We start from the raw sequence: 12,039 nt of genomic DNA, 5'->3' as shown, positions 1-12,039 counted from the left end.
TTTTGAAGATTTGAAAAAAATGACGAAATGACAAAAACGAAAGGTTATAGCCCATGTTTTTTGAAATTTTGAAAAAAAAAGTTAGCCTCGTTTCTCATCATTTTGGACCATGGGCTATAGCCCATATCGTACGGCATACTATAGCGCGCCGTTTTTCATCATTTTTGAAGATTTGAAAAAAATGACGAAATGACAAAAACGAAAGGTTATAGCCCATGTTTTTTGAAATTTTGAAAAAAAAAGTTAGCCTCGTTTCTCATCATTTTGGACCATGGGCTATAGCCCATATCGTACGGCATACTATAGCGCGCCGTTTTTCATCATTTTTGAAGATTTGAAAAAAATGACGAAATGACAAAAACGAAAGGTTATAGCCCATGTTTTTTTAAATTTTGAAAAAAAAAGTTAGCCTCGTTTCTCATCATTTTGGACCATGGGCTATAGCCCATATCGTACGGCATTCTATAGCGCGCCGTTTTTCATCATTTTTAAAGATTTGAAAAAAATTACGAAATGACAAAAACGAAAGGTTATAGCCCATGTTTTTTGAAATTTTGAAAAAAAAAGTTAGCCTCGTTTCTCATCATTTTGGACCATGGGCTATAGCCCATATCGTACGGCATACTATAGCGCGCCGTTTTTCATCATTTTTGAAGATTTGAAAAAAATGACAAAATGACAAAAACGAAAGGTTATAGCCCATGTTTTTTGAAATTTTGAAAAAAAAAGTTAGCCTCGTTTCTCATCATTTTGGACCATGGGCTATAGCCCATATCGTACGGCATACTATAGCGCGCCGTTTTTCATCATTTTTGAAGATTTGAAAAAAATGACGAAATGACAAAAACGATGGGTTATAGCCCATGTTTTTTGAAATTTTGAAAAAAAAAGTTAGCCTCGTTTCTCATCATTTTGGACCATGGGCTATAGCCCATATCGTACGGCATACTATAGCGCGCCGTTTTTCATCATTTTTGAAGATTTGAAAAAAATGACGAAATGACAAAAACGAAAGGTTATAGCCCATGTTTTTTGAAATTTTGAAAAAAAAAGTTAGCCTCGTTTCTCATCATTTTGGACCATGGGCTATAGCCCATATCGTACGGCATACTATAGCGCGCCGTTTTTCATCATTTTTGAAGATTTGAAAAAAATGACGAAATGACAAAAACGAAAGGTTATAGCCCATGTTTTTTGAAATTTTGAAAAAAAAAGTTAGCCTCGTTTCTCATCATTTTGGACCATGGGCTATAGCCCATATCGTACGGCATACTATAGCGCGCCGTTTTTCATCATTTTTGAAGATTTGAAAAAAATGACGAAATGACAAAAACGAAAGGTTATAGCCCATGTTTTTTGAAATTTTGAAAAACAAAGTTAGCCTCTTTTCTCATCATTTTGGACCATGGGCTATAGCCCATATCGTACGGCATACTATAGCGCGCCGTTTTTCATCATTTTTGAAGATTTGAAAAAAATGACAAAATGACAAAAACGAAAGGTTATAGCCCATGTTTTTTGAAATTTTGAAAAAAAAAGTTAGCCTCGTTTCTCATCATTTTGGACCATGGGCTATAGCCCATATCGTACGGCATTCTATAGCGCGCCGTTTTTCATCATTTTTAAAGATTTGAAAAAAATGACGAAATGACAAAAACGAAAGGTTATAGCCCATGTTTTTTGAAATTTTGAAAAAAAAAGTTAGCCTCGTTTCTCATCATTTTGGACCATGGGCTATAGCCCATATCGTACGGCATACTATAGCGCGCCGTTTTTCATCATTTTTGAAGATTTGAAAAAAATTACGAAATGACAAAAACGAAAGGTTATAGCCCATGTTTTTTGAAATTTTGGAAAAACAAGTTAGCCTCGTTTCTCATCATTTTGGACCATGGGCTATAGCCCATATCGTACGGCATTCTATAGCGCGCCGTTTTTCATCATTTTTAAAGATTTGAAAAAAATGACGAAATGACAAAAACGAAAGGTTATAGCCCATGTTTTTTGAAATTTTGAAAAAAAAAGTTAGCCTCGTTTCTCATCATTTTGGACCATGGGCTATAGCCCATATCGTACGGCATACTATAGCGCGCCGTTTTTCATCATTTTTGAAGATTTGAAAAAAATGACGAAATGACAAAAACGAAAGGTTATAGCCCATGTTTTTTGAAATTTTGAAAAAAAAAGTTAGCCTCGTTTCTCATCATTTTGGACCATGGGCTATAGCCCATATCGTACGGCATTCTATAGCGCGCCGTTTTTCATCATTTTTAAAGATTTGAAAAAAATGACGAAATGACAAAAACGAAAGGTTATAGCCCATGTTTTTTGAAATTTTGAAAAAAAAAGTTAGCCTCGTTTCTCATCATTTTGGACCATGGGCTATAGCCCATATCGTACGGCATACTATAGCGCGCCGTTTTTCATCATTTTTGAAGATTTGAAAAAAATGACGAAATGACAAAAACGAAAGGTTATAGCCCATGTTTTTTGAAATTTTGAAAAAAAAAGTTAGCCTCGTTTCTCATCATTTTGGACCATGGGCTATAGCCCATATCGTACGGCATACTATAGCGCGCCGTTTTTCATCATTTTTGAAGATTTGAAAAAAATGACAAAATGACAAAAACGAAAGGTTATAGCCCATGTTTTTTGAAATTTTGAAAAAAAAAGTTAGCCTCGTTTCTCATCATTTTGGACCATGGGCTATAGCCCATATCGTACGGCATTCTATAGCGCGCCGTTTTTCATCATTTTTAAAGATTTGAAAAAAATGACGAAATGACAAAAACGAAAGGTTATAGCCCATGTTTTTTGAAATTTTGAAAAAAAAAGTTAGCCTCGTTTCTCATCATTTTGGACCATGGGCTATAGCCCATATCGTACGGCATACTATAGCGCGCCGTTTTTCATCATTTTTGAAGATTTGAAAAAAATGACGAAATGACAAAAACGAAAGGTTATAGCCCATGTTTTTTGAAATTTTGAAAAAAAAAGTTAGCCTCGTTTCTCATCATTTTGGACCATGGGCTATAGCCCATATCGTACGGCATACTATAGCGCGCCGTTTTTCATCATTTTTGAAGATTTGAAAAAAATGACGAAATGACAAAAACGAAAGGTTATAGCCCATGTTTTTTGAAATTTTGAAAAAAAAAAGTTAGCCTCGTTTCTCATCATTTTGGACCATGGGCTATAGCCCATATCGTACGGCATACTATAGCGCGCCGTTTTTCATCATTTTTGAAGATTTGAAAAAAATGACAAAATGACAAAAACGAAAGGTTATAGCCCATGTTTTTTGAAATTTTGAAAAAAAAAGTTAGCCTCGTTTCTCATCATTTTGGACCATGGGCTATAGCCAATATCGTACGGCATACTATAGCGCGCCGTTTTTCATCATTTTTGAAGATTTGAAAAAAATTACGAAATGACAAAAACGAAAGGTTATAGCCCATGTTTTTTGAAATTTTGAAAAAAAAAGTTAGCCTCGTTTCTCATCATTTTGGACCATGGGCTATAGCCCATATCGTACGGCATACTATAGCGCGCCGTTTTTCATCATTTTTGAAGATTTGAAAAAAATGACGAAATGACAAAAACGAAAGGTTATAGCCCATGTTTTTTGAAATTTTGAAAAAAAAAGTTAGCCTCGTTTCTCATCATTTTGGACCATGGGCTATAGCCCATATCGTACGGCATACTATAGCGCGCCGTTTTTCATCATTTTTGAAGATTTGAAAAAAATGACGAAATGACAAAAACGAAAGGTTATAGCCCATGTTTTTTGAAATTTTGAAAAAAAAAGTTAGCCTCGTTTCTCATCATTTTGGACCATGGGCTATAGCCCATATCGTACGGCATACTATAGCGCGCCGTTTTTCATCATTTTTGAAGATTTGAAAAAAATGACAAAATGACAAAAACGAAAGGTTATAGCCCATGTTTTTTGAAATTTTGAAAAAAAAAGTTAGCCTCGTTTCTCATCATTTTGGACCATGGGCTATAGCCCATATCGTACGGCATACTATAGCGCGCCGTTTTTCATCATTTTTGAAGATTTGAAAAAAATGACGAAATGACAAAAACGAAAGGTTATAGCCCATGTTTTTTGAAATTTTGAAAAAAAAAGTTAGCCTCGTTTCTCATCATTTTGGACCATGGGCTATAGCCCATATCGTACGGCATACTATAGCGCGCCGTTTTTCATCATTTTTGAAGATTTGAAAAAAATTACGAAATGACAAAAACGAAAGGTTATAGCCCATGTTTTTTGAAATTTTGAAAAAAAAAGTTAGCCTCGTTTCTCATCATTTTGGACCATGGGCTATAGCCCATATCGTACGGCATTCTATAGCGCGCCGTTTTTCATCATTTTTAAAGATTTGAAAAAAATGACGAAATGACAAAAACGAAAGGTTATAGCCCATGTTTTTTGAAATTTTGAAAAAAAAAGTTAGCCTCGTTTCTCATCATTTTGGACCATGGGCTATAGCCCATATCGTACGGCATACTATAGCGCGCCGTTTTTCATCATTTTTGAAGATTTGAAAAAAATGACGAAATGACAAAAACGAAAGGTTATAGCCCATGTTTTTTGAAATTTTGAAAAAAAAAGTTAGCCTCGTTTCTCATCATTTTGGACCATGGGCTATAGCCCATATCGTACGGCATTCTATAGCGCGCCGTTTTTCATCATTTTTAAAGATTTGAAAAAAATGACGAAATGACAAAAACGAAAGGTTATAGCCCATGTTTTTTGAAATTTTGAAAAAAAAAGTTAGCCTCGTTTCTCATCATTTTGGACCATGGGCTATAGCCCATATCGTACGGCATACTATAGCGCGCCGTTTTTCATCATTTTTGAAGATTTGAAAAAAATGACGAAATGACAAAAACGAAAGGTTATAGCCCATGTTTTTTGAAATTTTGAAAAAAAAAGTTAGCCTCGTTTCTCATCATTTTGGACCATGGGCTATAGCCCATATCGTACGGCATACTATAGCGCGCCGTTTTTCATCATTTTTGAAGATTTGAAAAAAATGACAAAATGACAAAAACGAAAGGTTATAGCCCATGTTTTTTGAAATTTTGAAAAAAAAAGTTAGCCTCGTTTCTCATCATTTTGGACCATGGGCTATAGCCCATATCGTACGGCATTCTATAGCGCGCCGTTTTTCATCATTTTTAAAGATTTGAAAAAAATGACGAAATGACAAAAACGAAAGGTTATAGCCCATGTTTTTTGAAATTTTGAAAAAAAAAGTTAGCCTCGTTTCTCATCATTTTGGACCATGGGCTATAGCCCATATCGTACGGCATACTATAGCGCGCCGTTTTTCATCATTTTTGAAGATTTGAAAAAAATGACGAAATGACAAAAACGAAAGGTTATAGCCCATGTTTTTTGAAATTTTGAAAAAAAAAGTTAGCCTCGTTTCTCATCATTTTGGACCATGGGCTATAGCCCATATCGTACGGCATACTATAGCGCGCCGTTTTTCATCATTTTTGAAGATTTGAAAAAAATGACAAAATGACAAAAACGAAAGGTTATAGCCCATGTTTTTTGAAATTTTGAAAAAAAAAGTTAGCCTCGTTTCTCATCATTTTGGACCATGGGCTATAGCCCATATCGTACGGCATACTATAGCGCGCCGTTTTTCATCATTTTTGAAGATTTGAAAAAAATGACGAAATGACAAAAACGAAAGGTTATAGCCCATGTTTTTTGAAATTTTGAAAAAAAAAGTTAGCCTCGTTTCTCATCATTTTGGACCATGGGCTATAGCCCATATCGTACGGCATACTATAGCGCGCCGTTTTTCATCATTTTTGAAGATTTGAAAAAAATGACGAAATGACAAAAACGAAAGGTTATAGCCCATGTTTTTTGAAATTTTGAAAAAAAAAGTTAGCCTCGTTTCTCATCATTTTGGACCATGGGCTATAGCCAATATCGTACGGCATACTATAGCGCACCGTTTTTCATCATTTTTGAAGATTTGAAAAAAATTACGAAATGACAAAAACGAAAGGTTATAGCCCATGTTTTTTGAAATTTTGAAAAAAAAAGTTAGCCTCGTTTCTCATCATTTTGGACCATGGGCTATAGCCCATATCGTACGGCATACTATAGCGCGCCGTTTTTCATCATTTTTGAAGATTTGAAAAAAATGACGAAATGACAAAAACGAAAGGTTATAGCCCATGTTTTTTGAAATTTTGAAAAAAAAAGTTAGCCTCGTTTCTCATCATTTTGGACCATGGGCTATAGCCCATATCGTACGGCATACTATAGCGCGCCGTTTTTCATCATTTTTGAAGATTTGAAAAAAATGACGAAATGACAAAAACGATGGGTTATAGCCCATGTTTTTTGAAATTTTGAAAAAAAAAGTTAGCCTCGTTTCTCATTATTTTGGACCATGGGCTATAGCCCATATCGTACGGCATTCTATAGCGCGCCGTTTTTCATCATTTTTAAAGATTTGAAAAAAATGACGAAATGACAAAAACGAAAGGTTATAGCCCATGTTTTTTGAAATTTTGAAAAAAAAAGTTAGCCTCGTTTCTCATCATTTTGGACCATGGGCTATAGCCCATATCGTACGGCATACTATAGCGCGCCGTTTTTCATCATTTTTAAAGATTTGAAAAAAATTACGAAATGACAAAAACGAAAGGTTATAGCCCATGTTTTTTGAAATTTTGAAAAAAAAAGTTAGCCTCGTTTCTCATCATTTTGGACCATGGGCTATAGCCCATATCGTACGGCATACTATAGCGCGCCGTTTTTCATCATTTTTGAAGATTTGAAAAAAATGACAAAATGACAAAAACGAAAGGTTATAGCCCATGTTTTTTGAAATTTTGAAAAAAAAAGTTAGCCTCGTTTCTCATCATTTTGGACCATGGGCTATAGCCCATATCGTACGGCATTCTATAGCGCGCCGTTTTTCATCATTTTTAAAGATTTGAAAAAAATTACGAAATGACAAAAACGAAAGGTTATAGCCCATGTTTTTTGAAATTTTGAAAAAAAAAGTTAGCCTCGTTTCTCATCATTTTGGACCATGGGCTATAGCCCATATCGTACGGCATACTATAGCGCGCCGTTTTTCATCATTTTTGAAGATTTGAAAAAAATGACGAAATGACAAAAACGACAGGTTATAGCCCATGTTTTTTAAAATTTTGAAAAAAAAAGTTAGCCTCGTTTCTCATCATTTTGGACCATGGGCTATAGCCCATATCGTACGGCATACTATAGCGCGCCGTTTTTCATCATTTTTGAAGATTTGAAAAAAATTACGAAATGACAAAAACGAAAGGTTATAGCCCATATGTTTTTTGAAATTTTGAAAAAAAAAGTTAGCCTCGTTTCTCATCATTTTGGACCATGGGCTATAGCCCATATCGTACGGCATACTATAGCGCGCCGTTTTTCATCATTTTTGAAGATTTGAAAAAAATGACGAAATGACAAAAACGACAGGTTATAGCCCATGTTTTTTTAAATTTTGAAAAAAAAAGTTAGCCTCGTTTCTCATCATTTTGGACCATGGGCTATAGCCCATATCGTACGGCATACTATAGCGCGCCGTTTTTCATCATTTTTGAAGATTTGAAAAAAATGACAAAATGACAAAAACGAAAGGTTATAGCCCATGTTTTTTGAAATTTTGAAAAAAAAAGTTAGCCTCGTTTCTCATCATTTTGGACCATGGGCTATAGCCCATATCGTACGGCATACTATAGCGCGCCGTTTTTCATCATTTTTGAAGATTTGAAAAAAATGACGAAATGACAAAAACGATGGGTTATAGCCCATGTTTTTTGAAATTTTGAAAAAAAAAGTTAGCCTCGTTTCTCATTATTTTGGACCATGGGCTATAGCCCATATCGTACGGCATTCTATAGCGCGCCGTTTTTCATCATTTTTAAAGATTTGAAAAAAATGACGAAATGACAAAAACGAAAGGTTATAGCCCATGTTTTTTGAAATTTTGAAAAAAAAAGTTAGCCTCGTTTCTCATCATTTTGGACCATGGGCTATAGCCCATATCGTACGGCATACTATAGCGCGCCGTTTTTCATCATTTTTGAAGATTTGAAAAAAATGACGAAATGACAAAAACGAAAGGTTATAGCCCATGTTTTTTGAAATTTTGAAAAAAAAGTTAGCCTCGTTTCTCATCATTTTGGACCATGGGCTATAGCCCATATCGTACGGCATACTATAGCGCGCCGTTTTTCATCATTTTTGAAGATTTGAAAAAAATGACAAAATGACAAAAACGAAAGGTTATAGCCCATGTTTTTTGAAATTTTGAAAAAAAAAGTTAGCCTCGTTTCTCATCATTTTGGACCATGGGCTATAGCCCATATCGTACGGCATACTATAGCGCGCCGTTTTTCATCATTTTTAAAGATTTGAAAAAAATTACGAAATGACAAAAACGAAAGGTTATAGCCCATGTTTTTTGAAATTTTGAAAAAAAAAGTTAGCCTCGTTTCTCATCATTTTGGACCATGGGCTATAGCCCATATCGTACGGCATACTATAGCGCGCCGTTTTTCATCATTTTTGAAGATTTGAAAAAAATGACGAAATGACAAAAACGATGGGTTATAGCCCATGTTTTTTGAAATTTTGAAAAAAAAAGTTTGCCTCGTTTCTCATCATTTTGGACCATGGGCTATAGCCCATATCGTACGGCATACTATAGCGCGCCGTTTTTCATCATTTTTAAAGATTTGAAAAAAATTACGAAATGACAAAAACGAAAGGTTATAGCCCATGTTTTTTGAAATTTTGAAAAAAAAAGTTAGCCTCGTTTCTCATCATTTTGGACCATGGGCTATAGCCCATATCGTACGGCATTCTATAGCGCGCCGTTTTTCATCATTTTTAAAGATTTGAAAAAAATTACGAAATGACAAAAACGAAAGGTTATAGCCCATGTTTTTTGAAATTTTGAAAAAAAAAGTTAGCCTCGTTTCTCATCATTTTGGACCATGGGCTATAGCCCATATCGTACGGCATACTATAGCGCGCCGTTTTTCATCATTTTTGAAGATTTGAAAAAAATGACGAAATGACAAAAACGAAAGGTTATAGCCCATGTTTTTTGAAATTTTGAAAAAAAAGTTAGCCTCGTTTCTCATCATTTTGGACCATGGGCTATAGCCCATATCGTACGGCATACTATAGCGCGCCGTTTTTCATCATTTTTGAAGATTTGAAAAAAATGACAAAATGACAAAAACGAAAGGTTATAGCCCATGTTTTTTGAAATTTTGAAAAAAAAAGTTAGCCTCGTTTCTCATCATTTTGGACCATGGGCTATAGCCCATATCGTACGGCATTCTATAGCGCGCCGTTTTTCATCATTTTTAAAGATTTGAAAAAAATTACGAAATGACAAAAACGAAAGGTTATAGCCCATGTTTTTTGAAATTTTGAAAAAAAAAGTTAGCCTCGTTTCTCATCATTTTGGACCATGGGCTATAGCCCATATCGTACGGCATACTATAGCGCGCCGTTTTTCATCATTTTTGAAGATTTGAAAAAAATGACAAAATGACAAAAACGAAAGGTTATAGCCCATGTTTTTTGAAATTTTGAAAAAAAAAGTTAGCCTCGTTTCTCATCATTTTGGACCATGGGCTATAGCCCATATCGTACGGCATACTATAGCGCGCCGTTTTTCATCATTTTTGAAGATTTGAAAAAAATGACGAAATGACAAAAACGAAAGGTTATAGCCCATGTTTTTTGAAATTTTGAAAAAAAAAGTTATCCTCGTTTCTCATCATTTTGGACCATGGGCTATAGCCCATATCGCACGGCATACTATAGCGCGCCGTTTTTCATCATTTTTGAAGATTTGAAAAAAATGACGAAATGACAAAAACGAAAGGTTATAGCCCATGTTTTTTGAAATTTTGAAAAAAAAAGTTAGCCTCGTTTCTCATCATTTTGGACCATGGGCTATAGCCCATATCGTACGGCATACTATAGCGCGCCGTTTTTCATCATTTTTGAAGATTTGAAAAAAATGACGAAATGACAAAAACGAAAGGTTATAGCCCATGTTTTTTGAAATTTTGAAAAAAAAAGTTAGCCTCGTTTCTCATCATTTTGGACCATGGGCTATAGCCCATATCGTACGGCATACTATAGCGCGCCGTTTTTCATCATTTTTGAAGATTTGAAAAAAATGACAAAATGACAAAAACGAAAGGTTATAGCCCATGTTTTTTGAAATTTTGAAAAAAAAAGTTAGCCTCGTTTCTCATCATTTTGGACCATGGGCTATAGCCCATATCGTACGGCATTCTATAGCGCGCCGTTTTTCATCATTTTTAAAGATTTGAAAAAAATGACGAAATGACAAAAACGAAAGGTTATAGCCCATGTTTTTTGAAATTTTGAAAAAAAAAGTTAGCCTCGTTTCTCATCATTTTGGACCATGGGCTATAGCCCATATCGTACGGCATACTATAGCGCGCCGTTTTTCATCATTTTTGAAGATTTGAAAAAAATTACGAAATGACAAAAACGAAAGGTTATAGCCCATGTTTTTTGAAATTTTGAAAAAAAAAGTTAGCCTCGTTTCTCATCATTTTGGACCATGGGCTATAGCCCATATCGTACGGCATACTATAGCGCGCCGTTTTTCATCATTTTTGAAGATTTGAAAAAAATGACGAAATGACAAAAACGAAAGGTTATAGCCCATGTTTTTTGAAATTTTGAAAAAAAAAGTTAGCCTCGTTTCTCATCATATTGGACCATGGGCTATAGCCCATATCGTACGGCATACTATAGCGCGCCGTTTTTCATCATTTTTGAAGATTTGAAAAAAATGACAAAATGACAAAAACGAAAGGTTATAGCCCATGTTTTTTGAAATTTTGAAAAAAAAAGTTAGCCTCGTTTCTCATCATTTTGGACCATGGGCTATAGCCGATATCGTACGGCATTCTATAGCGCGCCGTTTTTCATCATTTTTAAAGATTTGAAAAAAATGACGAAATGACAAAAACGAAAGGTTATAGCCCATGTTTTTTGAAATTTTGAAAAAAAAAGTTAGCCTCGTTTCTCATCATTTTGGACCATGGGCTATAGCCCATATCGTACGGCATACTATAGCGCGCCGTTTTTCATCATTTTTGAAGATTTGAAAAAAATGACGAAATGACAAAAACGAAAGGTTATAGCCCATGTTTTTTGAAATTTTGAAAAAAAAAGTTAGCCTCGTTTCTCATCATTTTGGACCATGGGCTATAGCCCATATCGTACGGCATTCTATAGCGCGCCGTTTTTCATCATTTTTAAAGATTTGAAAAAAATTACGAAATGACAAAAACGAAAGGTTATAGCCCATGTTTTTTGAAATTTTGAAAAAAAAAGTTAGCCTCGTTTCTCATCATTTTGGACCATGGGCTATAGCCCATATCGTACGGCATACTATAGCGCGCCGTTTTTCATCATTTTTGAAGATTTGAAAAAAATGACGAAATGACAAAAACGAAAGGTTATAGCCCATGTTTTTTGAAATTTTGAAAAAAAAAGTTAGCCTCGTTTCTCATCATTTTGGACCATGGGCTATAGCCCATATCGTACGGCATACTATAGCGCGCCGTTTTTCATCATTTTTGAAGATTTGAAAAAAATGACAAAATGACAAAAACGAAAGGTTATAGCCCATGTTTTTTGAAATTTTGAAAAAAAAAGTTAGCCTCGTTTCTCATCATTTTGGACCATGGGCTATAGCCCATATCGTACGGCATACTATAGCGCGCCGTTTTTCATCATTTTTGAAGATTTGAAAAAAATGACGAAATGACAAAAACGAAAGGTTATAGCCCATGTTTTTTGAAATTTTGAAAAAAAAAGTTAGCCTCGTTTCTCATCATTTTGGACCATGGGCTATAGCCCATATCGTACGGCATACTATAGCGCGCCGTTTTTCATCATTTTTGAAGATTTGAAAAAAATGACGAAATGACAAAAACGAAAGGTTATAG

Source organism: Protomyctophum bolini, assembly GCF_963924005.1.
Source record: "Protomyctophum bolini genome assembly, contig: SCAFFOLD_242, whole genome shotgun sequence".
Classification (NCBI taxonomy): Eukaryota; Metazoa; Chordata; class Actinopteri; order Myctophiformes; family Myctophidae; genus Protomyctophum; species Protomyctophum bolini.
Note: the sequence above shows the minus strand (reverse complement) of the source record.